This window comes from Crotalus tigris, unplaced genomic scaffold (genome assembly GCF_016545835.1).
Source record: "Crotalus tigris isolate CLP2741 ecotype Arizona unplaced genomic scaffold, ASM1654583v1 scf7180000017604.1628558, whole genome shotgun sequence".
Classification (NCBI taxonomy): domain Eukaryota; kingdom Metazoa; phylum Chordata; class Lepidosauria; order Squamata; family Viperidae; genus Crotalus; species Crotalus tigris.
The window spans coordinates 518,682-544,809 of NW_024096507.1; the positions used below are offsets into that span (position 1 = coordinate 518,682).

General features: G+C 35.5%; 1 protein-coding gene across 2 annotated transcripts in view; it reads right to left on the reverse strand.

The window, feature by feature from the left end:
* Positions 1 to 26,128, reverse strand: part of ZSWIM6 (zinc finger SWIM-type containing 6) — a 99,082-nt gene that overhangs the window by 61,225 nt on the left and 11,729 nt on the right. The gene's annotated exons all lie outside the window — the stretch shown is intronic.

The following is a 26,128-nucleotide window of genomic DNA, read 5'->3' on the forward strand; positions in this document are numbered from 1 at the left end:
CCCCTCCTATGTCTGAGACTGAACCAGAAACATTTTGCTTCCAAAGTATGTTTTGCCACAAATCTTATTACCCCAATTGAATACGTGTATATTTTGAAAAAACAAGGCAAACGCTTATTGTTTTCCAGCAATCTCAAACAGAGCAAGTAATGTTTTTGGACTAGATCATATATAATTTTTTTAAAGCACACTATGGATGCGCTCACCAAATGACTACCATGAAAGACTTTCCTACTCATAAAATGACTGTGTGATAGGCATTCCCTGTCATAAAATACTAATTAGCTATAAAGTAAACTAGTATTTGCCACCCTTATACAAGAAAGAGGACCAAGGTGGATGGAGCCTCTCTATCCAGGAGGGCTCTACAATATATATTAAAGCTAATTAAGAATCATATTTTGCTCCACCTGTTATGTCTTTGGCCTCATGGACCCAAAACCTGGAATGTAATCCCAGTTCACTCTTTCAGACTATAGTTTTAAAAGTTTTCTTTTAAAAGTGGCCTTTAATTAATAGTTGTAAAAGAGAGAAAGATTTCCTCTTCAAGGATTTTCCAATTATTCCCGTCATGCATATCCTGTTAAGCTGGGATCCGTTTTAGCAAGATACTAACAGTCTTCTTAGATAGCAAATCTGAACAATTTATATTACCTTACCCCTGAAGCAATATCGGGCAAAATCGGAGACAAATGATCAGCCACCTCAATAAATGATTCATATATATAACAGACATATAAAAGGCACTCAGATCTTCTTTTTCCCCTCAAATTCACATTCAAATGTATCCCTTTTACTTCTTTGTGTATCTGGAATAATCAAGTGCTATATATCTTTTTTTTAGTATTTTTAGATCACATATGCTATTTCCTTAAAAAAAATATTATTCTCAAATAGTACTTTATCTAGGCAATGGAGATGGAGATAAGGAATTTCACATGTAGGAGCATTCAATGTTTTTTACTTCCAGTACAGTCTTGCTGTAAAATTAAATATTTGCTAGCTCCATGAAAACTAGGATACATGCCAGCGTGGTACCTGCTGCTTTTCATTGTTATCTGCATCATGTGAATGAAGGGAACAATTATGTGTACAATATAGGATTTATTTGTATCCCACTTTTCCTCAGAGTAGTCTACTGGGAGTAATCTACTAATTTTATTTCTACAACAATCTTGTAAGTGGATTAGGACCAGCAAAAGTAACCTATCCTAAATCATGCAATAAATTCCATGGATGCATAAGAATTTGAATTTAGCTCTTTAGGGACTTCATGCAACACTTTAATCCCTACCTTACACTGGTTGTGTGTGTCAGAGTGACCAAGAAAAAATGTTACCAGTAAGCGTGAAAGGTATGTGCCAAACATTTTCTCTCTGGCAATGCCTCTCTCCAACAGCCATTTTGTGATTATCAGTAGAAGTTTTATTAAGATGCTACTGTAAATGAGCTCATGTGCCTCAAAAGCTTACAGATCCCAACAAACCCAAAGCAGAGTTTTGGATTTAAGTTACTACAAACCCTTATTCACTTTTCCTGTTTATGGAGTAATCAAAGCCTGTCTTTACCGATAAGAATTGTGGAAACCATCAAGAGCCTCAAACATTTCCTTTGTTTGTTTAGTTCTGTTCAGGGTCACCATTTGGTTACATAGTTTAAACACATGTCTGTAAAACTACATTTAGAACTGGGGAGGGGGTGCTTTCAGGGAAATGTTTATTTGAAACTACAAATATGCCACTTGTTTTCTCATGATAAATAAATCAGCCTCTCCCAGTGGGAGAGGTTGGAGGAGGGGAGATAAAAAAACTAATAGCTATTTTCTCTCACTAGATAACACTCTGCTTGAAAAGTAGAGGGTTTTTTTGACAAATGGACATTGACTAGTCATGGCAGTGACACTAGACCAGTGTTTCTCAACCCTGACAATTTTAAGGCATGTGGACTTCAACTCCCAGAATTCCACAGCCAGCATTGCTGGCTGTGGAATTCTGGGAGTTGAAGTCCACATGCCTTAAAATTGTCAAGGTTGAGAAATACTGCACTAGACAGTAGCTTTGTAATCTAGTCACTGAATGAAAGGACTGAAAAGTGTAAATTCCACTAGAGATTCCTTCCTTGCAAGAAGAGACGCAGTATTTTTTATTGCAACATGAACAAATGTCTGCTTGTCCTTTGGAGTAATTTAAATTTAATACAATGTAACAGATAAACAATCTGCTTATAAACTAGTTCCAACCTTCCTGTCCCCCACCCCTCAAACATTCTTGGATATGCTTCCATTAAGAGTATATCTCAGCACATCCTGCTGGCTCTGGTAGTCAAAATGCCCCGCCCCCCATTTTTCATCTCTCTTCAGTCTCTTGTGGACCATGCAGCATAAATTAGCTATTCATTATGTGTGAGGGAGTTACAGATAAAGGTGCACCCTGTTGTGAAAGACTGCCATTTTACATGTCAATTTTAGAATGAAAGCATCTGCTACCTTACTAACATGTATATTTAAAGCCACCACAGATAATACACTGTTCATTGCTTGTTTATTCAGATATTATGAATACCTAGCATTATTCAAAATGATCCCTTCTGTGTTTTCCCTTTCCCACTACTCCTTGCAATCTGCTCCCCACACTCCAAAGTGGCTTGCTTGTCAGTTTTGTTTGAAGATGGTGTTCAGCATATATGAGCACTATAGATCAAAATTAAAACTTTCTGGCTTGCTATGAGTATGATCTCAAATAATAAGAAAGTAACACTCAGAACAAAAACAGCATTACAAACAGTGCCTAAAAATATTACTTGTATCTAATTCAAAAATGTACTATACAAACACATTCCTTTCCCAATGCCAGACTTGGAAAATTACTAATTCATTTGAGAAGCTTCTATCACACCCCCTTGCAATCTGTAAAATATCTACTCTTAGATTTTCTTTCAGTCATTGACTGAAGACCAATTTTTTCACCTGGAGCTGGTCTGGTTTTCCTTCCCTTCCCTTCCTTTTTCTTGATTGAATCCCCATCTGCCTAATGTGGGAAGTAAACAGAATAAGAAACACAGACTCTAGAGCAGTGGTTCTCAACCTTTCTAATGCCGCGACCCCATAATACAGTTCCCCGTGTTGTAGTGACCCCCAACCACTTATACATCACCGGGTGCCAAGGGCGTGGCCAAAGAAAAGGAGGAAAAAATGGCAGACAGCCTTGTTTGGCGACCCCCATGAAATGGTTGTTCGACCCCAAATGGGGTCCCGACCCACAGGTTGAGAACCACTGCTCTAGAGAGACAGACAGCAAATGAGTTAATTTTGGGGGGCTATTGGGCAGGAATTAAGAAAAAAAGCCAGATTATCACCAATTATAACTGACTGAACTAACCAAAAAAGCTACACAAAAAATCATTTTAAAGCTTTAGAACAGAACACAAGAGAACAGAACAGAATAACAGAGTTGGAAGGGCCCTTGGAAGTCTTCTAGTCCACGGCTTTTCAACCTTTTCACCCATTGTACTACTTTTAGGATATGGCAACATTCAAGTACCACCAGTCACCTAGCAAGGTGTCAAAAACATGACAAAAAAAAAACAGAAAAAGTGATAAAGTACAGGTAGCCCTCGACTTACAACAGTTCACTTAGTGACTGTTCAAAGTTACAATGGCATTGAAAAAAGGGCCCCCCAAGCTACAGCCGAGCAAGACACCTGCCTGCCGGCACTCTTCCTCCTGTCCAAGGTTTTTATTGTTGTGAGCATTTCTGTTGAGGATTGGCAGCGGGGGTGGGGTGGGGGAGTGTTTGGTTTTTATTCCCCCTGTCTGCTGGGTGGTTGCACCAGGTTTGGGTCACTTCACATGACCCTGAGAAACTGTGACCATCATAAATATGAATCAGTTGCCAAGCATCTGAATGTAAATCACAAGACCCTGGAGATGCTGCAACATTCCAGCTGATTGGTGCTTCTTCGGTGCTAAGCAGATGCACCAGGATCAGCGCCGAGCTCCCACCGCTTCCACTGAGCCCTGACAGCCCCAAAGAAGTGCCGATCAGCTGGAAAGCGGCACTGATCCTGGCGCTTCCACTGAGCCCTGACAGCCCTGCAGCTCCAGCCATCTCTCGCTCAGGCTTGTGCGGTGCTGCCACCAGTTTAGCTCATTCCTCTCCCCCGCTACCACTTTTCTAGGATGGTCATGTACCACCTGCCAGGTGCCAATGTACCCCAGGTGGTACCCATACCACTGGTTGAAAAGCCCTGTTCTAGTCCAACCCCTTGCTCAGGCAGGAAACCCTATACCATTTCAAACAAAAGGTTGTCCAAACTCTTCTTGAAAACTTCCAGTGTTGGAGCATTTACAACCTCTGGAGAAATTTCTAGATGAAATTTCTAAGCAAAGGTCACCACATATATTAGTTAACATCCTCCAGAATTCCAAAACTGAATAAAAATGTCATGGGATTTTACATTTTAAACATCTAATCTAGTACTCACACCATTATAACTCTCTCAGCTTTACTAGTGATCCCTTTCTATATTATGGAATGGAAACATCCTATGCTACAATCAACCATATTAAAGCATCCCAAACCCTAAGATATTTATTTATGTTTGTATAGTGTGTTGTGGTATAACACTTAGCTGCACAATGTCATCATGGACAGGAAGCTGAAATCTCTTGCACTGTAAGAATTAATAGACAAAAGCTGCATAATCAGACATTAACAAAGCACAACCTGATGCCCTCTAGATGTTTCAAAATGCAATTCCCACCATCACTGAACAAGTCTTCAAAAAAGAGTTAGATCCAAAATAATCAGGAGATACCAGGCTAGAGATGAGTATAATATTGGTTAAAAAAATAAAAGCACTCAAAAGAAGGACATTTTCATGAAATGAAATAAATAGATAGTAATTATACTTCTATTTTTCCCTCATCCAGTTTCATGGACTATCGCTGATGCCTGGAACTGTTCCCTGGATAAGAAATGAACTCAGCTACACAAAACATATGGTATTTTAAAGACTGTGATTAGGCAAAAGGAGGGAGAGATGAGTCTCTCATGCAGACAACAGAATATGGATTGCAAGTGCCTTTAATATCATCACATAATACTGTCACTATCTTCCTCTGCTGGCTCAGAACAAACCATTTCTGAAGTAAGTTCAACATCAAGAAACATTCCCATCAGTTCTTTGTTTCAGTTACTCCTACTACTGTTGGTGGAGGCAAATGGTAAGGTGAATGTGTAACATACGTTTGACTTGTGTAAGTGTGTGCCTTCAGTTTTTTACTCCTGGAGACTGCCTGGACTAGTTCCTGCAGTTTTCTTGGCAAGGTTTTTCAAAGTGGTTTGCCATTGTCTCCTTCCTAGCTAGAACTGAGAGAATGGCTAGCCCAAGGTAAAACAGTTGGCTTTGTGCCCAAGGCAGGAATGAGTTTACAGTCTCCTAATTACTAGCCCAATGCCTTAACCACTAAACCAAACTAGTTTTCATGTCTGCCTTAATGTCTGGTTAACATACCAGATTAGGTATACATTTTCCTTTATCAGCTTATAAATTCATTAAAATATTTACAGATAGAAATTTTTCTGGTGTTGCAGCAGTTAATAATTGGATCTTTCACACTGGAAAAACTAATGCACAAATTTAACATTACTTATTTATTTTTCACATTTTTGAACTGACCACCTCCCTCAGACTTCATGCTGATCAGCTACCAAGATCTCATGTCTCCTTCAAAAAGACAATATTCATGCATCTTCATAAAGCCAAACATATTTAAAACAAAATTCTTGCTGTTTACTTAGTTTATATCCTCACAAATATTTTACATACACACACATATATTTATATACATGCACACAAACACAGCCCAAATTATCTTAATTATAACCAAAATCATACCTGTTTGCCTTCCAGTAAATACAATATGACAGCAATTAGATTTATTGATCAGAAAGTATCAACTATAAATTTAATAAACATTATTTCCATTCTTTATAATAGTGTATTTCTTACTACAGTCCACTACAGTAATAATTCAAATATATGACCTTTAAACATGTTATTTGATGATGTGCAAATATTTTATTATTAGGTTCTATCACATGGTTTGTTTTTGAAGCAATTCCTATTTTTTAAGAATTTTAACAAAAAGGAAGAAAATTAATTTATCTTGGGACAGCACACTTCTTCCAGAGCTATTTCTGACAGGACACAGGAAAACTGTTACCTGCTTATGTACTCCCTCTTCTAGTATTTCTCCATAACAATTCTGTGAAGTAAGTAGGAGTAAGAGACACTATCCCACCATATAATTATCCAAAATGACTGTACAATGGCTTTTACAAGGAAAAGAAGGGGGCAATTGATTATTTCCCCTCACCCTCTCAAAGCTATGTTACCTCCTGGGAGGATTTCTCTGACAAAGTTTAGTAACTGGTCATAGAAGTCAAAAACTATATAACGTATTGATATAATCCACTTTTCCTCAACTTGTTACTTTCCAGAGGTATTTGGGAGTTGCAATTCTATCACTTTTAGAAGCTATCAGATTTGGAAGGTTATTGTGACCTAAATCTTGAGAACAATTTGTTTTATTTTATCTTGGCATTATTGAAAATGTTCATTTATTTACCTCAAAAATCTTTTGGAGTTGCACTACAAAATGCCATCTTGACTTGGCATGGATCAATGCATTGTTATCTCCAAGATTTCTAAGTTGGACCCTCTGGCTCAATTTGCCCAGTAGGTCTGGAGTTATCACTGTCTAAGCAATGATGCACAGATGACCAACTTCTTTTCCTAAACTCCAAGCAAAGCATATACCAAAGTTTCTTTTAAAGTTGTTGAGACATAGGGGGCAGGGGATGGCATCCTTGCCTTGAAATTCTCTCACAGAAACAGGCTGTTGTTTAAGAATAAACAGCAGCTTGTTTCTATCGCTCCTTTGTTTAACAAGTTTGAGCTGGCTAGAAAGGTCATTTATGCCTCAAAGCATCAAATTAACATTTGGAGGACATGAATTTAAAAAATGGGTATTTGGTTCTGCTTTCTGAATTGCTAATGCATTTTCTTTACAAAGGAAAAAAACATATCCACAACCTAAAAGGAAAGCAAGTAGTCTTTCCCCAAGCTAAGTAAGCATTGATTTTATGTCTATGTCAGCACATGCTGAGTATATCTTAATTAAACTTCGTTTTTGAAACAAGATTTAAGCCAGTAGGCTAGAATGATATAAAACTCATTGAACATGATGGAAAGAAAATTACTGTTTAATTATATAGGAGGAGTCTTATGGAGTTTCACAGAAATATTAATAAAAAGTTTTCTGGCCCTTTCTTTTAATATTGGTAACAGATTTATTATGTGCAATCTATATGCAATCAACATATCCTTGGGCAATTAAAATATGGAATACCAAACCAGCCTGTTCTTACATTAAGCAAGGGAATGGACTTGATGGCCTAAACCAGCATTTTTCAATGGACTTGATGGCCTAAACCAGCATTTTTCAAATGTGCCAAGTTTAAAATATGTAAATTTCAACTCCCAGAATTCCCTAGCCACATTGGTCAAGCTCCATAGATTTGGATAAGATTAAAGAAACAAGATTTCTGGAAGGTATCTTTAACATTAATCCAGAATAAATACGGAATCTTGGAAACTATAACAGGAATTTCCCACCTTTTTCATAGTGAATTAACTACAATAGGATGGAGTGTTTGAAAGGTTTGAAATGCTTCTTCCCAGGTTTTCTGCCAACCAGGCTACACTGCTGTTCATCAGATTCACTGCCAACATTGCTTGATTTATGTCTAGTTTCATTTCTTTCCCACCTTCCTCGCAATCTTTCACATTTGGGTTTCACACACTGTACATACCCAAACATTATGGTTATAAACCATGCCTTAGCATCTAGGTGAAACCACACATGTAGTTTATTTGATAAAACATACTGAAATGAACCATAGCTTATCACACAAGGGCATATCCTTGCCTTAACAAATCACAGCACCTGGTTTCCTACTTTGTGATAAGCCAAAATGAAACAAACTCCATTATGGCTTACTTATACCATGGGAATCCACCTGAAGAGAAAAGTCCTGATCTTACTATACCTGAGGATTAAAATCCACAAAGAAATACATTGTCACACAGAAAGCAGAATAACCAAGCAAATGGATCCCCACAGGACAACATAATGCATCATGTCTGCCCACCAATCTTGGTTTCCATAAATTTGGCATGATATAAAGCCTTACAAAAATGTCTGCAAATGATATTTGCTTGAACAATACTATTCCAGTTCTTTTCTATTTGTGATATTTTAAAAAAAAACTTTAAAAAAGTACTTCATAATATATACTCCTGCCCAAAGGCAAGACAGCTCTTTTTTCTCAAACATCATTGAATTAGATGATGAATTAGTCCCTTTGCCTTCATTATCAAGTACTCTAGTAATCTTTAAATTCTAGTCAAAATTCATACTCATACTACAATGGAATTGGTTAATTTTTTATGTTATCTTTTATCCTACTCTCTTCATTTCCCCCTTTTTCTCTCTTAAAGAGAAAGGGAGTTTATTTTAAATTACAACATAGAATCACAGGGCTGGAAGAGATTTCAGAGGTCTTCTAGTCCAACCCCATGCTCAAGGCAGGAGACCTTATACCAAGGGTGTCAAATTTGATCGCATCACATGACGTATTGTGACATATCACGACATTTTTTGACTTTGCAGAGTCAGGGTAGATGTGGTCTGCGCATGCTGCATCTGGCCCACAGGCCACCAATTTGACACCCCTGCCTTATACCATCCTGGTCAAATGTTTGTCCAGTATATTTTTGAAAACCTCCCCGGTGGAGCCCTCACAACTCTGGGAGGCAAGCTATTCCATTGATTAGATCTATACAATTAGAGTTTGATGAGGTTGGAATATAGCCTCTCAATTTTACCCATGTTCTCTAGATGAGTTTTTTTCTTTAAAAATAAGCGGATCCTAAATTAATAATTTTTTTGCTTGGCTGGGCTCTAAGTGGGCAAAATAGCAATGTATATTTATGGGGCTTTCATAGGTTTTTGAGGGGATTGTTTATTTTAATTGTATCATGCCAATTTTTGAAAAAAATTGAAAATAGCAGGAAAAGATTGCTACCAATTGTGGTACCAGAACATTGGCTCCTGGATTTTATGTACTCCAGTTCCATTTTTAATTATTAAATGACCTTACACAACTAGGAAAATGCTCCAATATATATGTATCCATTCATCCATCAATTATATTCTGTCTTTTTCCAGATACAGACTTTTTTCTCCACATTCATTTGCTTTAATTTATCCAAGCCTAAGAAAATAGAAGCTTTGGTGATCCTATTTTGAATTTAAGTTTGAAACCACACAAAATAAGAAATCCCACTATGCAGGTATAAACATAATTACTTGATACCTGCCACTAGTACACAATACTTTTAGTAACTATTTCAACATAAAGATCCATGCCTCTTCTAAAAAAGTTCAAGTACAATATATGCATTGAATATTAATATAGACAAAGAACTTATGTGCCATGCTGATTTAATTAGTGATATGCATGGAACTGTTTGTTCAGGCAAATAACATGCTGTGCAGGCATTTGCATTGCACAAAATTCTTAGAGATTGCAGAATCAGGAAGTATTTCAATGTGCTGGGAAAAAACAATTGTTTCAGTATGTATATCCATCTTCATCTTTTTAGTGAGGAAAGCAAGGTCACTAATGTAATCTGATATAACATGAACAGATTAGTTGAAGCTTACCTTCCATGTCCTTGTTAGGAATAACTCTGAGAAAGAGGAAAGATAGCTTATTCAATGCCAATTTTTCTAGATGATAGTAGTTTCATTTCAAATCAACTGAAAGGCATGCTGATCTGTTGGGTCAAAGATGGACTTTACTTTCTTACTGTGAGACTCTATTATTCTAGTATTACCAAATTTACATGGATTACCATTTAACTTCTCAGATGTTTTAAAGCAAAGCACTTCTCCTGCCTCAGTGTTAGGGACAAAAATTTCCAATGCCATCTCTTTTCTGAAGGTTTAGTCATACATCATCCATCCAGCTAAGATATTTTGAATGACTTACTACTATACAAGATTACGTTAGATCAAAAAACAGTAGTAATCTGCCAATGGTAATCTCAAAATCATTAGTTGGAGAAGAATTTGCTCTACAAATTTCAGCATGTTCTTAACTCTGTACAAATCATACCAGAAGACAGCATGACCTAAGTCTTTTCCAAGAGGATATAATGCTCACAACCAATGGGTTGTCAGAAACAGCATGACAATGATAGTATTTGATTTTTCCTCTTCTAGAACTTATCCAATAAGGTTTCCTATTTCTAGAAATGGAAAATATTGTTAAGGAATTCATGAACAAAAACAAATAAATCAAGACTTAACAAAACTACCCTGCTTAAGTCAGCCTGTACTTAGATTAAACACTGAGTACATCTCACACAGAGAAATCTCTCTGTGTCTGCTCCCATTAATTCTATGCAGGCCTGGAGAGAGACCTAATGGTAAGGATATATAATAGCTGGTTAGTATACCAAAGTGGCACTTGTGGGACCTTTCCTCCAATTAAATCTGATCTGTTAGACTTACATAAATTTATTTCACGCTTTCTGCCCTGATACATTTTAAGATCTATGTAACAATTCTGGAAATCATGGGATAGCTCATCTACTCTCTTTCCCACATTCTTAAGCAATCTTTATTCTGAAACAGGGATGAATGCAGCATACTGAATTGTAGAAATAGCTACCGCTAAGAAAAGCCTTGATATTACTCTCTATTATTCAGTTGTCAAAACAGCTTTAAGGTCTATATCTTATTGGTTTCAGTTATATCAAACTCAATCACTATTCAACCTATCTTCATATAATTCACCAGATGGTATTTGTAACATACTATGCTGTATATATAACATACATTTCATAATGTCCATGAAAGAGGGAAAAAATGGGCTCTTGGATATAGTACTATATTTCTATACAATGGATATTAATTTGGAATAAACTGGTTCTCAACCATATCTCATTAATTCTTGACATTTCTCACTACTGTTATTTTAGTATACTACAGCAATACTAGCTCATGTCAGTTGATCTTGTCTAGCTTTCTGAAATCTTGTGTTTTCTAGAGTGGCTGAATTGCAATTTTAGTCACCTCCAGTAAATATTGTCTGGAAACCATGGGAAATTTAATATAGTTTTGAAAGACATCAGCCCAGTAAAGGCTTATCTTGCCTATCTGCTGGTGAAAAAGCAGGCTCAGTGTCATGGGAAATGGAACTACTGAGCTACACCTACTTTTTTCCTAAGTATTATTAGAACATTTCTGTTATTCCCCTAGGAAGAACTCAGTTAGCTTTCAATGTTATATATATATATGGAAAAGAACTTAAAAGTGGTGATACATAAAGAATTATTATCCTTATTAGTTGCAACATGCACAGAAATTGACACTATATCCTGGCTATGTACAAACCTGGTTCTGCCAGAATTTGCCTCTTATCTTTTTAATGAAATTAATCACAAAACATAATAAAAATTGTAATAATGAATCACATTAAAAGCTTGCAGAGTACCATTCCAATTATTTGACCTGCATTAAAAAAGCACTGTTATTCTATCTCTTCCCTTAAATCACTTACTGTTCTGAAAATATGAACATTTAAATATCATAGTATTTAAAATGCTGTATTTTCTTCTTATATTGATGTTACTATCTTAAACTTGCATTTTTCCCTTCTATTCAATTGTGTCTGATTCTCAGAGACTGCCTTTACAATTCCCTGAACAGTGTTTCTCGCAAGATTTCAGAAATGGTTCGCCATTGCCTCCTTCTTAGGGCTGAGAGAGAGTGACTTGCCCAAGGCCACCCAGTCTCCCATTTCTAGCCTAGTGCGTTGACCACTACATCAAACTGGCTCTCTATCCTAAGACTACTTCTGCCAATCGAGACTTATGTCTTTAGAATTTCTAATGCTAACATATAATATGAGACAAATTCTGAGAAGATATAGTTTCCACATAGCCACAACTGCTTTCAATAGGTACCTATAGAGATGCAAAAGTTTATAATGTACTGTGTAACCCATCTTTAAATTCTGCTCCTTCAATTACTGGCTTCACAGGTTAAAAATTACAAACTATGCTGAATAACTATTTTGTGTTAATTTCAGGAAGTCTGATCACCTTGGGTTCAATGTGCACAAAATACTGACATTTTAGCAGGAAAAAGGCAGCATTACAAAATGTGGCTCAAACTGTTCTGCTTGTGTTTTAAAATGCAGCTGTGTTTCCCATTTATGAACATATGAACATTTGTTAAGAGTAATAAACACAACTTACCAATTCTTCCCCACATTTTAATGGGCTCAACAGAGATTTTCTGTTGTGAAGAATTCCTGTGCAAATTTGTATTTAAGCAATGAGCTTTCCAGTGCTCAAAGAAAAAAAAAGACACCTGTTTCCTCAACAGTTTGAAAGATCATTGAGTTTGAGTCATTACAACAATAAGACTTTATGTTTTGGGAAAAGATACCTGATACTACAAGAAGTGACTGTCCTTCATATGTAAACAACTTTAAAAAATGAGGAATTTGTACTTTGCTATCTTGCCAAATTATATCCTAGAATAATTAGCTATTACATGAGTTATAAAGAAAAATGGGTGAATAGTTAGAAAGGTTTTAAGAGAGGAGCTAAAACTATATCTCATTCAGTGCTTCCAATGTATTTAGAGAAACAAAGCTTTAAAAAATCATATTTTACCATGTCAAAATGTATGGTGACTGCTCCAAATTGGCTTCTAATTAAGTTTAATATTTTAAATATTGTGACAGAAATATTAGTTAAGAAGTTTCCCAATTTTAAGATTTGTCCAAGGGGTTTTTTGCAATGACTTTCACTAGGGAAAAAAATGATAACATATTTTTTTTCACTGAGTTTGATTTTAAAAGTTCAATTAAAAGCAACTTGAAGTACATTCCCTAGCATAGTCTGTTTGACAAAATATAGCATTGTGAATTAAACAGATTTAATTACACACATATAAATTAATGGGGATAGGTTTTGCACCGATCAAATGAACTCCAGTGTTACTCTTGGAGAGCAAATAGCATTTTATTTCTGATTGTTTATCATGAATGTTTTTAGACATTCTGCATTCCTGCAACAACTAATACAGCCTGGAGCTTGGACTCTTTGAAGCAAGTTTCCTCCCTGGTATTTGCAAATAAATTTCTGTATGTTTTTCATATGCCCCACAATTCTCAACAGATTGTAGAAATTACAGATTTTATGATCTGGACTATGTGCTGGGAAAAGCAGGGAATCTGAAAAGTTAACCATAAAATACACAGGAATCCCCTGGATGAGGCTTTGTAATAGATACAAGATACATCTATTTCTTAATTTGAATACCATATAGCTAATTCCCAGGGGAAAATGTATAAATGTATAAATGTATAAACCAGGCCTGCGCTAAGAAAGGTATTACATATGAGGCCTTTATTCAAAGTTGCTTAGCATTGCTAAATGACATTATCATTATTGAATGGATATGCATATTACTGATTAAAAATTGTATAGTGCAGGCCTATATACAAACCCCAGTTCAAATCTCTCCATTTCTATTGATGCTGACATGTCATTCAAAGCTTTAATTCAGTTTCCTAAATGAACAAATACATCATCCATCTTTTACAATTGTGTCAACCCTGGACCAACCAGAAAAAAACAGGGGCACATCAAATTCCAGTGGATAAATATTATTGAGGAACAGACATCCATCCTAAGGGGTTTCAATGAAACAATGCAAGCAAAATGGAATGAGAACTAGTATAATTAGTTAATCCACTGCTATTTTGCAGACAAATGCTTACAATTCCATTTCAGAATGGGCAAAGTACAACTTCCCAGTTTGAGTCACTCTCTCATCTTCCCTTTTGCAACTGTTTTTGAATGGAAATCCTTCAAAAAAATTGCAATTAAAAAACACTATTGCTTTCAAACGTTTTTGTGAGATCATGGTGACCATGATGTAAAACCACAGAATTAAAGCATAGTTGTAAAAAGGTAAAGTTTCCCCTGCCAGTCATATCCAACTCTAGAGGGCGGTGCTCATCTCCCATTCACAGCTGAAGACCCTTCCATGGTAATGTGGCTGCCATGACTATACACCAAAAGTGAATGGAACAGTTTTACCATCCCACCAAAGTGATATCTATTATCTTCTTGCATTTACAGGCTTTCGAACTTTTCAGTCAGCAGAAATTGGGGCAAATAACAGAAATTTACTCCGTCATGTGGTACTTAGGTCTCAAACTGCCAATCTTCTGGTCAACAAGACCAACATCTTAACCTCTCAGCCACCACGCCTTATGAAAAATATATAGTGACCATAGTGGAAACCAACACAACTAAAACATTTCATTCCTCTCACCTAAAATGAAAGATGTTCATTAATCTATGTGAAACATCTTCATACACGTGTTACATTTTACAGGATGGCAGCCTCACAGCATTCCTTTAAACGTGAAGAACTTGCTGCATGTCAATACTTTTAATTCATCAAACAGTTCTTCCTCTATTATTGTGTATTATTTGAGTTAAGAAAAAACATTTAATTACATTTTTGGGATGAACTAGCCCCATTATATTTCTTTGATCGCCTTCCCATTATTCCAGTTTCCCACAGTTGTCCTAATAAGTTTATCTTCCATTCAGTCTGTTCTTCTTCCTTTTCCTCAAGTTTCTTCTGATTTATATAAAAAAAAAAAAACTTCTCCATTTTCAATGTTGTCACTCTCTTTTCTAATTTCTCTTGTTGGTCAGTTGGGTCCTCTGTCTTAATATTTAGTTGTTCCATTTCTCCTATTGCTTTCTGCATTGTTGGGTCTTTGGTTGTAGTCAAAATCTGGGTCTGTATATTTAAGCTGGCATTTTGTTCCTTTATGTTGCCTCTTACTTTGTTACATGCTGAAAGAATGGTTTCATGTATTGATTTCAACATAGAAAGGATTTTTTCCTGATCTTCATCCATATTCTCTTGATAATGTATTAAATTAAGGATTTTAAAATCAAATGTTAAGAATAGTTTTTGTAGCTAGATGTGTGACATATATTTCACGTGTTGCGGATAGTCTTATAGTGAAAACTGTTTGGCAGGTAAGAATTTATAGTCCAAAGTATTCCATCATCTTGTGTAGTAACAAAGTCTTCTCATGTAAAGAAAAACAATTTCTCACATATAATTCTGAAAGTCAATAAAGGTTTATCTTCATAGTTCAAGCAAGCCAGATAAACCACCTTGTAGTTTCTTCTTTATAGCTGTGTTCCTCACAGGTGGTATGTCAAGGTCGAGAGGGTTTTTTCTAATTTCTGGGCTTCCAGTCAAATCTCTTTTAGTCAATAACAAATTGTAATAGTATATTTTGCCACAAGATGTCACCAATGCCGTTTAAAACTTTTTAAGTCCAGAGTTTTAATAATAGTTTTTCAAGGTTTATTTTTCTTTTTAAATAAAAGCCAATATCTCCAGTAAGAATAGGAAAACTTTTAGTTTCCAAACTTCAAATGTATGTGCATCCAATTAAATTAGAATTGTATAATTGTTTTTTTTCCCCTAGTAGTCAATCACCGCTGTTTTTAGAGGGTGGGGTAAGAATTCCCTTCCCTCTCTCCTCACGGGGGAGAAACACTTTGGACAACTTCTGCAGGAAAAATATTTAAAGTCTTAAAGAGAAGGTCAGATCTCATCCAGCTTTATCCGTGTTGCCTTTAAAGGTGCTTGGTTATAGTTTTGACTTCGGCTGTCAGCAGCTTAATGACGAGCCATATTGCTATGGCCAGTCTTTCCCCTGCCGGTTTGGAGAGCTGCCCCAGATCAAATGGGGGTCCTCTCCTTGCTCATCGCCCCTACAGGGCGACTTTTGACTCTTTCCAGAGTCCCCCAGTGGGATAAAACTGGACGCTGAAGACGGAGCTCGCCTCCATGTGTGCGCCAGGGCCGCGATGGCAAACCAGAATTAAAAGTATTGACATGGATGGTTAGTTGGTAAAGGAAAAAGGCCAGAGTAAGGCTGAAAGAAACTAGGGTTTTGATTTATTAGGGGGATTTTATACTATTGATTAGAAAGTTGAAGATGGTCGAATATAATTTTTTTAGAAAATAAAGTAATATTATAACTGAATAGATAAGATGTGTAATAAGATTAATAGATTTTTGGTTTCATATGGTGAAAAAAAAGAGAATTTTTAGAAAGTAGAATAAGATTATATGCAAATAAATAAGATGTATATTTAAAATATTAGATTTTGTTATAAAAGGGGGGAAATGTAGAAGCTGAGATAAGGGAAACTCTAGTTACTGTACCTAAAGCTTAGAAATTATAACATACCAAATGTTAAGTTGAATATTGAGGGGAAATTAAAGCCTGAGGGAAAAGCTACAACAGGATATTGATGTATATAAAATTGAATGTAAACACAATTAAGATATGTATAAGTTCAAAAATATTGATAAATATAACAACGATGGTTTTACTTAGTTGATAACAATAAGAATTGTATTAATTCAATATGAGATAATAGATATTAAGGTTATCTGATGTTGTAACTTGCGATTTGTGTTAAAGATTTATCTATATTTTGGAATCATTGATTACCCAGTCACCACGTTGTTTTTTAAATGTTTAATTGTAAAATTAAAAAATCAATAAAATATTATAAAAAAGAACTTGCTGCAAATCCAACCATCCCTTTTATATCTAATATTTCCAATTCATGTTTTTATTATATAGACATAAAGCTATTTATAAATAATTTAAAAATAAGGCTTTATAAATAAGGCTTTGCTTATAAAGCTTTATTTTTCATCAACTGCCCTGGCTTTCTGAATGCTGGGCAATAGAGCATGACTACCAATCTGAGTCATAATGACTCAATTAACTATTCATTTCTGAAATCAGCAAGGAAAGCAAACTTTGTTTCAATAGTAAAGCAAACTCTGATTTTGAAGACTCCAGTTTTATACCAGGTTTTTCTAATCCAGTTATAAAACAAGAGGAGCCCAGGCTATGGCAGCACACAAATATTTTGATTGTAATGGATGACATTAATTTTCTAAGATATACATTTAGAAGAAGACTGCCTTATCCCCTTGCTGAACAGTACTTAAAAATCTGGGGAGTTCATTTTCTAAAGCAGGAGTAAAAATGCAACTTTCAATGGAGTTTCCTGTAGAAAAGCTACAAAGAAAGTAAAACCCGTTGTTTTAACTGCAGTTCTCCTCCTCCAGCCATGTCCAGCAAGAGTGCATGTTCATATATAAGCATCTGCTTGTGCGCGCACACAAACATGCAGCCAGCCAGCCAGCCTACACGACGCCTCTCCCCTTTTCACCGTCAGCCTGGCCTGGCCCTGAGCTGAACTGCTGGTGCTGACGTCAGCTGGCGACTCAGGCAGCATTCCTAAACAGTTCAGATAAACCTACTGGTGGAAAGCTTAGAAAGCCCTCAGCTGTAGTGAAGAAAGCAAGCTTTGGCAGTGGGCCAGTCGACTGAGCTCAGCATTTTGTAATGCACTTCCTTTTTGCTTAACAGCTTGCATAATGCCTCAGCCCATGCCACCTTTAACCCTCTCTTTACCTGATGTCCCAAATGGCATTAAGACAGAACAACTGACAGGGTGTGAAGACAGATAAGGTTAGAGTTAAAAGAGAGAGAGAGAGAGAGAGAGAGAGAGAGAGACACACACACACACACACACACACACACACACACACACACACACACACACACACGTTAAGTAGCCGGCTTAACTTTCTCATTTAAAAACTGAGGAGAGTTTGAAGCTTCCAGAGCATGCATGATTCCAAAGTTAAAGACCTTCTAGGTGATTTTTCTTTAAAAACAAAAAGAACACCCAAAGGTTACCAAAACTTACATACAAAAAGCTTTTTGAGGAAGTAACTGCAAAGCCAAGGATACCATTAGGGACAAATTAGCAATTGCGTTGTAAGATTAAGAAACATTCACTAAAACCAGGTTGAAAAGTTAATTCAAGTGTTTTCAAACTTGGCAACTTTAAAATGTGTGGATTTCAACACCCAGAATTCCCTAGCCATGTTCCACATGCTGTTTGGGGAATTCTGGAATTGAAGTCCACACATCTTAAAATTGCCAAGTTTGAAAACACTAATTTAATTGATGTAGTATGGCAAGGGTTTCCAGCTTTAAAAAAATAAAATAAAATAAAATTTAAAAAATGAAATAAAATAAAATGCCTGCTGAACACATTTAAAGTCTTGAGAATATTTTGTGGGTACTCCCACAAAATAGTTACTGGGAGCTTGCTCATTCCTGAAATTCACTTACTAAAGGCTGTCCAAATATCACCCTCTCACCACCTTTTAGCCTCTTTCCACAAAAAGACAAACCTACAATTCTTCTTTATTTGGTTTGGTCTTAGACATTAATAATAATTAATAATAATTCTGCTTATCTTTGGGCAGTCAATTAAAGCTCTGCCTGCAGTTATTCTGCTACTGTAGTTTTTCTGTTTTTCCTTTACTAGATTTCTATTAGTTAGCTAAATAAACACTTTAAAAAATTTATAGAATCAGGTGGAACCGGGAATTTGGCAGGCAAGAAGACTTTTGTGGGAACATTAGAAGCCCTGGGCACCATGTTGAGGACCCCAGCTTGGCACTGTAAACAAGTAAAGAGCTTTAGTCATTGACCAGATCAATTCTTCTTTGGAAATCAGGCAACAGAGATTGTTCTAAAATCATTTTATCTTCTTAGCAACATAGAAGATAGGCCAGGATAAAAGACAGTGATTGACCAAAGAGGAATGAATATTTGGAGAAAAGAACATTCTAGCAAGGAAAAGTTTTAATTTAAAATTTGGCTAGAAACCAAATAGACTATGAACTCTGGTCCTGCCTTAAGCACAAAGCTGGCTGGGTGACTTTGGGCCTGTCACTCTCCCTTAGTCTAGGAAGCAGACAATGGCAAACAAATCACTTCCAAAAACGTAGCAAAAAAAACTGCAGAGACATATCCAAGAGAACACCAAGAGTTAACACTAGCCTGGAGTATGTGCACACAAACACCAGTCTGGAGGGTATGGCTCATTACTACCAGACACATCTGAAATTAATCTGGCCAGGAAAACTTCCTGATAAAGGAGAATATTTGTAGCTCAGGGTTGAAATGAGGGGTCCTTGGTGCTCTCTGAGCTTGAGTTATTTTACCCAAACTTGGTAACATGATCAGTGCTGGTCGCAGGAAAACAAACAAGCTCAGAGAACACCAAGGACTCCCCCCCCTCAAAACTTTCTGAATTGTTTAACAATACAGGGAATCCTTGACTTACAAACACAATTGAACCCAAAATTTCTATTGTTAAGTGAGACATTTGTTAAGTGAGTTTTGCTATTTTACGACTTTTCTTGCTTGAGTTGTTAAGTGAAAACTGCAATTGATAAGTCAGTAACTTGGTTAAGTGAATCTGTCTTCCCCATTGACTTTGCTTGTCACAAGGTCACAAAATTGATCACATGACCCCAGGACACAGCAAGAGTCATAAATATGAACCAGTTGCCAAGCATCTGAATTTTGATCATATGATTATGGGATGCTGCAAAGATTGTAACTGTGAAAAATGTTCATAAGTCACTTTTTTCAGTGCCTTTGTAACTTTGAACGTTCATTAAATGAACTTTTGTAAGTTGAGGACTACCTGTAAAGGAGGCACAATATGCAACATGTTCAGCTCTTTTCTTTTTCATCTGATTGTCATCCTGCCATCTCCCTTCTCTAGCCCTCATACTGCATTTCCTTATGGAGAACTGCATCACAGGAAGCTTCAAAAAGAGCTTTTACTAAGCTCTTGCATCTAAGCTGATCTATTATTAGTTAGAATCTAAACTGCCATGAAGATAATATAGGCTTAGCCTTGCCGTGTTGTTTTAATATAGCAAGATAATGCTTTTGAAATGATCTGAATGCCTGAAAGTGTCATACAAATATTCTTGCTTGTTTGAATAATCTTGCTTGTCTGATTTTTTGGGGGGGACATTATACACTATTCTTGCCTTGAAAAGTTATTATTATGGTTGATTACACAGTCAGCCAGATCTTCAGACTGGATGTGGTATTTTTATCCACCTATCGAGTCCTTCCCAAGGACCTGGGATAGGCAAATGTTTTTGTTGGATGGTTTTAAAGGTATTGTCATTGGATATAAACTGTTCAAGTAAAACTGCCTTTTGCAATTGACTGGTGGTGAGTTTGTTAATTCCAGTAGTCTTCAATGGGTGCTCCAGATGGACTGGAATTACATCCTATGTGCTTATTACTATTTATACTATCTTTGATTTCTTTTGCCACAGTCATTCTACTTATATTTGCAAGTCTTTGTATTTTGTAATTTTCAGGTCTGTGGTCAAGAGACCCAACATAAAAGAAAAAAAAAGGGAAAGGAACAAAAAGGAAATTAAATTAAAATATTGTATTATTGATTCTCAGTCTTTTAACTGAGCCAATGGAATGTTTCAGCTTTGCTGTCTATATACCTTCACAAGAACCATTATGGTTTTTTATACCATTATGTTCTTTTTAGCTGCTGCAAGATTAGATTGCAGATATATAAAAAGAAATTAGGTTGTCTCACCAAATGTTGACAGGGAGGCCAGCTGAAATTTAGCTGAAGCTTCTTGAGGGGCATCTTGACCAGAACAACAGAATATTGTATAATGGTAGCAGTTTAAGCTTAGGGTCAATATGATGGGCTATAACCACACATAGTTTTGATATCATCCATACACACCTCCTCTATAACATATAACTCTCACCAACAATAGCAAGGTATTGACTGCATGTAATATTTCACCTATGTGACAGGCAATATTAATATTCTCATGGCTTGTGATGTATCTCCCATCTATAGGAACATCTCTGCAGTTACATTTCACCCAATCCCCTAATAGTCTCTTCAACCTCAGATGTCAGCCCATCTACTCTAGCATTCCTGATCTAGAATCCCAACTCCAGCTTTTGCTAATGATTAAGAATAAGTCATCTTTTGTTATCCTAATATGCCTGCCATGAACATAAAACTGCTCTTAGCTTATTAAAAGTGAAAACAATGTTTTTATAATAGGCAATATGAAGAAAACAGCCAGCTGAATGTTTTACACTTTAACAGCACACTGTTAAAATCATTATTGATTTTTGTTTTTGCCAGCTTATTGATGGAATTTGTTCCTGCTCCCCTTTTGGCTGCCCTCTTTTTTTACTTCTCGGCACTAGTTAAAGATACTATTGTTCACCAAACCTTTTAAGGAGATGGGTTTTTATCTCAAAGACTTATTAAATTGATGTAATAATTACAGGGACATCTGTTTTAGTATTTATACTTTGTTGCAATTTTGAAGCAGTATAATGTTTAAGAGATGAGGAACCTATAAAATATATATAACATAAACTAAATATCAGGAGTAGCACATCATGGTTAAAACTTCCGAACAAGCATTCACATTTTAAACAATGTTCCTTACCAGAAGAACTACATGTCTCACTGCTCTTAGATTTCAAAATGCTTTGCTGCTTCATTTTCAAATAGTGTTTGAATTGTTTACAAAATGTTAACTGTAAAAGAAACAGCTTAAGGATTTATTTTCCCTTCTAGTCTTTGGGATATGAAAACAATCCATTTTTATGCAAACTACCCAAGTTCATAAAATAATCTGGGATGGCTCCTAGAAAGCTTATAATACCTTTAAATTGGTTTTTAAGAAACTGAATTAACCCAATATTTCTCAAAAAATGAATAAGTTTAACGCTTCCAAATGCTCTGAGCCATTTATCTGAATGGGTTTTTCTCTATAGATACCAGAATATACATCTATTATTCCTACATTTCAGAATGTTAACAGATATACATACAGAGCAGGCTTAAAGTCACACAATAAACACATCCCTTAGATTTTCACTTGTGGTTTCCAATTTATAATTAGCTGATCCTTTTATATTTAACTGGAGGAGGAAGCAGTAAATTCCCAATTCATCTACATCAAGGGTGTCAAACTGGCAGCCTGTGGACCGGATGCGTCATAAGCAGGCCACGCCTACCCGGCTCCGCAAAGGCAAAAACTGTCATAATATGTCACGATATGTCACATGACACAATCAAGTTTGACACCCGTGATCTACAAACTTGTGTCAGGAGAAAAAAGAGGATTCCCCATCTAATCCCTAAGTATTTTCAAGCCAGAGCAATTTGGGAGGATGTTTTGCCCTAGTCAACTCATGAAAATGAAGAGAACTCAGGAAGCCAATAGCCTATATTTTAGTTCTTTTTTGCAAGTTGAATTGATTCTTACTGCTGAATCATATATTTCATTTGTTTAGTTGGCTAACTGGCTTGGTTATTGATAATCATATTTCAAAGCATTATAGAGGAAATATTTAAGGTTGCTTTACCCCAGCCTGTGCCCTCCAAATTTATTGGAATTATACTTCCACTATTCATTACCAACATCAAGTCTGAGTAAGGCTAATTTAGTGGAGAATTAGAGAGAACTCATTTGCATACCAAGCAATATTACTTCAAGGGGACTTTTACCTGAATTAATCAAAAAGTAATTGGTAATATCTAAGAAGCCATTAGATAATTATATGACTAGCATTTCATGTTTTTTTTCAGCTGTAGGTTATTATGTTTACACAGATAAAATCTTAGATTCCTATGTACTCATGATTTCTTACAAAAAGTGTTCAGTAACAAACAAATGGCTCCTTCAATTTATCAGTTTCAAAATTATCATGTAGTTTTATGCCTGCAAGTAAAAGCAGAAGCATTTATCTAATTGGACAGACCTTCCAGGTAGATTTACCTTTTTCTGAACCTAGTTTCCTTCCAAGAAATCCAGGATCCTAAACCCAGAAGGTCAGATTGGGACAAAGAAATATGTCTACCTTCTAATGATGAATCACCTGCATTTCTCTAACCACAAAGTTAAAAATATAAATCTTACAATTGATTTTTGAATTTTAGAATTAGGCCATGTAGAAGTCATGGATATCTAGGCATTACCTATGCTAAATTCTAAAAAATGGAAAACCGTAAGGCAGGCTATGTATGCATTGGAGAAGAGGTATCTGTGAAAAGACTACTCACAGATGTAAAGAAAACCAGTTTCCCTTTATCTCCATTACTCAATTACTACATAATTTGTACTGTAAAAGGGTAAGCTGGTGATATGTTTTGTATAGTATGCATTTTTATATCACAACCCTTCTATCCTTACCAGCATCTTAATACTTAATTCTGTTTTGAAATGAATTTGTGAGAACTAACTCTAATCTTACATTGTATTAGTACCAAGCAGACACTAGCAACAGCCTCTCCCATTTGCTTTATGTGGTAATGCTATAATTTTAATTCAAAGTTGGCTAGATCTCAGCAAATCAGCTAGAATATTAGGCTAGGGTTTATCTTATTAAAATATTGTTTCAAGCTGTAGATAACAACAGTGAGTTTTAAGAATGGTAAGATCAGCTCCTTCTCTGGATTCAATCCAATTCACTGACTGATATTTTTCAGACTAAATTAGAAACAAACCTACTGAAATCAAAGGAACTTAAATTAGTCAAAACTAATGCTGTTAAAGGGCAAAATCTAAGACTGAGAGAGAAGAGTTCTACTCAAGGAATATGACTCTCACCTACTTTCTTTAAATCTATAGCCTTTCTCATGTCCCAGATATCTTTTGAAATAAATTATGAAAATGTAGGGGATGCTAAGGAGGAAAAAGGCCCCGTTTGCTGTTCTGTTACAAGAGACTGTTACATCATCAAAACAGGTTCATTGGAGCTCATCAGAGTCAGACACAGTAGAGAACATTTGCAGTATGTAAGAGCATAAATGAATCACCTCTCTTCAAGCAGCCACCTCTTTTGTACAACTCTTGCAGCTGTTCTCAGTTGACTCCATATGCAAACACATGAAAAAGCAAGCAGAAAACTGTCCTATAAGCACTCAAAAATTGTAGCTATTCTAACAATTCAAAGACAAATGTTTCATTAATGGTCTTCTGTGTGCAAAGAATGTCTTTTGAATTCTGACTAACCTCATAGACTATCACTCATTATGATAAAGTCTGGATTCATTCTATATAACATAACCTGTTTATGTAGAAATACATTTCTGGCCCTAACCCAAACTTTGAAATACTTTTGTGGAACATCATTTTATTTTATACTCGAGCAAAAACATTTCATATCTTTATTCACTGCCTTATGCTAAATTACAAAAAATTAAAGTTCATCTCTAAAAAAATAGTTAATGAAGGACAAGGATTTCATTTTAAAAAAACTATTAAGGATGGGATTGTTTAATTTGATTCCTTAAAAATAAAAGTATGTGTGAAATTGAGCAATCCAGGGCAATGTAGCCAACTTGTAAGTTTCCAAGTATTAAGATTGCTCAATCCAAGTCTAAGCCTTTGTACGGTTTAATTGCTAAATAATATTTCTGGATCAAAATTAAGCTTCATGTAAGAAAGATTGGAACAAGAGAACCTCTGATCATAAAGTTCACCAAGTACAGACCTTATTTTATAGAAGATTAGGATCTCAAATGGCTAAAACATTTATATTCATATACATGACATTTGAAAACCTGTTTTGAAAAGCTGAAGTTAGAGAGCAATTGCTCACCAGACATTTTAACTAATTTTCAATCCAGATCATTTCATCACGTGTGTTTGGGAAGCATCTCACTTAGAAACTAGCATCTAATATTAAAACCAAAACATAGCTAATTCTACTAGACTCATCGACTGGAAGATGAGTTACATATACAAAGATCAGACTTTGTTTTTTAAATAATGACATCAAACATAATAAAAATCTTATTTTTATGTTCATTAGGAACTTTATTCCAGGAACATAAGGCAGCTAATCAAGAACATTTTTGCAACTTCTAAGACTTAGCTAACCTTGACAAATGAATACAATAATCATTATTGCTTTGGAGCTAGTCACTCAAAAATTTATATAGATAGTATTTCTTCTGTGCCATGATCTAGTAAACTGTTAAAGGTCCACGTGGTCCTTGATTTACAACCATTCATTTGGCAACTATTCAAAGTTACAACAGCACTGAAAAAAGTGACTTATGACCAGTCTTTGCAATTACACCATTTCAGATACCAGTCATGTGATTAAAATTTGGGCAATTGGCAACCAGCATATATTTAGTATATGATGTATATATAGTTGCAGAATCCTGGAGTTATGTGATCATTATTTGCAACTTTCCCACCTGGCTTCCAACAATCAAAGTCAACAGGAGAGGCCAGATTCAGTTAATAACTGAGTGATTTCCTTAACAACTGCTATGATTAGCTGAAGAAGTGTGGCAAAAAGATAGTAAAATCTGATGCAATTCACTTAACTGTCTTGTTTAACAATGGAAAATTGACCACAAATGTGATAAGTTAAGGATTGTCTAAATATTATGCCATATTAATTATATCAGATAAAGTTTATGTAATTATACATTACTTAAAAAGCTATTTTTAATAAAACTATATTAAAAAATAAAATTTCTGACTATAAAAAAACTTACAGCTATCCCAGGCTTTTAGACAGATCTTAATAATGTAGACAGAACATGTGATGTTTAAATCATTTCCTGAAGACTAAGCGTATTTACAGAATTTTCCTTAGAGAAAACAATTCCAAATAACACTGGGCTGGTATAATCCAGAAGGAAAAAGTGAAGCACCCATTTGGAAGTATTGATATTACTATACATTTGTATTTTCTAAAGTAGAAAACCCATAACTTTATTTTTTCCATAACTGGTTTGGAGACTTCAGCCCTTTATGAAAATGAAATTTTTCCATGAAGACCTATTATTAATGAACATTAAAGGAAAAATCAAGAATCAAATGTCAAAATGTTCTACTCTTGTAAAGAGCACATAAAAGGAAATGTCTAGCTAAGTTTCCCTCCTTCATATGTAACCAATTGGCAACAAGATGTGATGTTTGTGGAGAGACAAG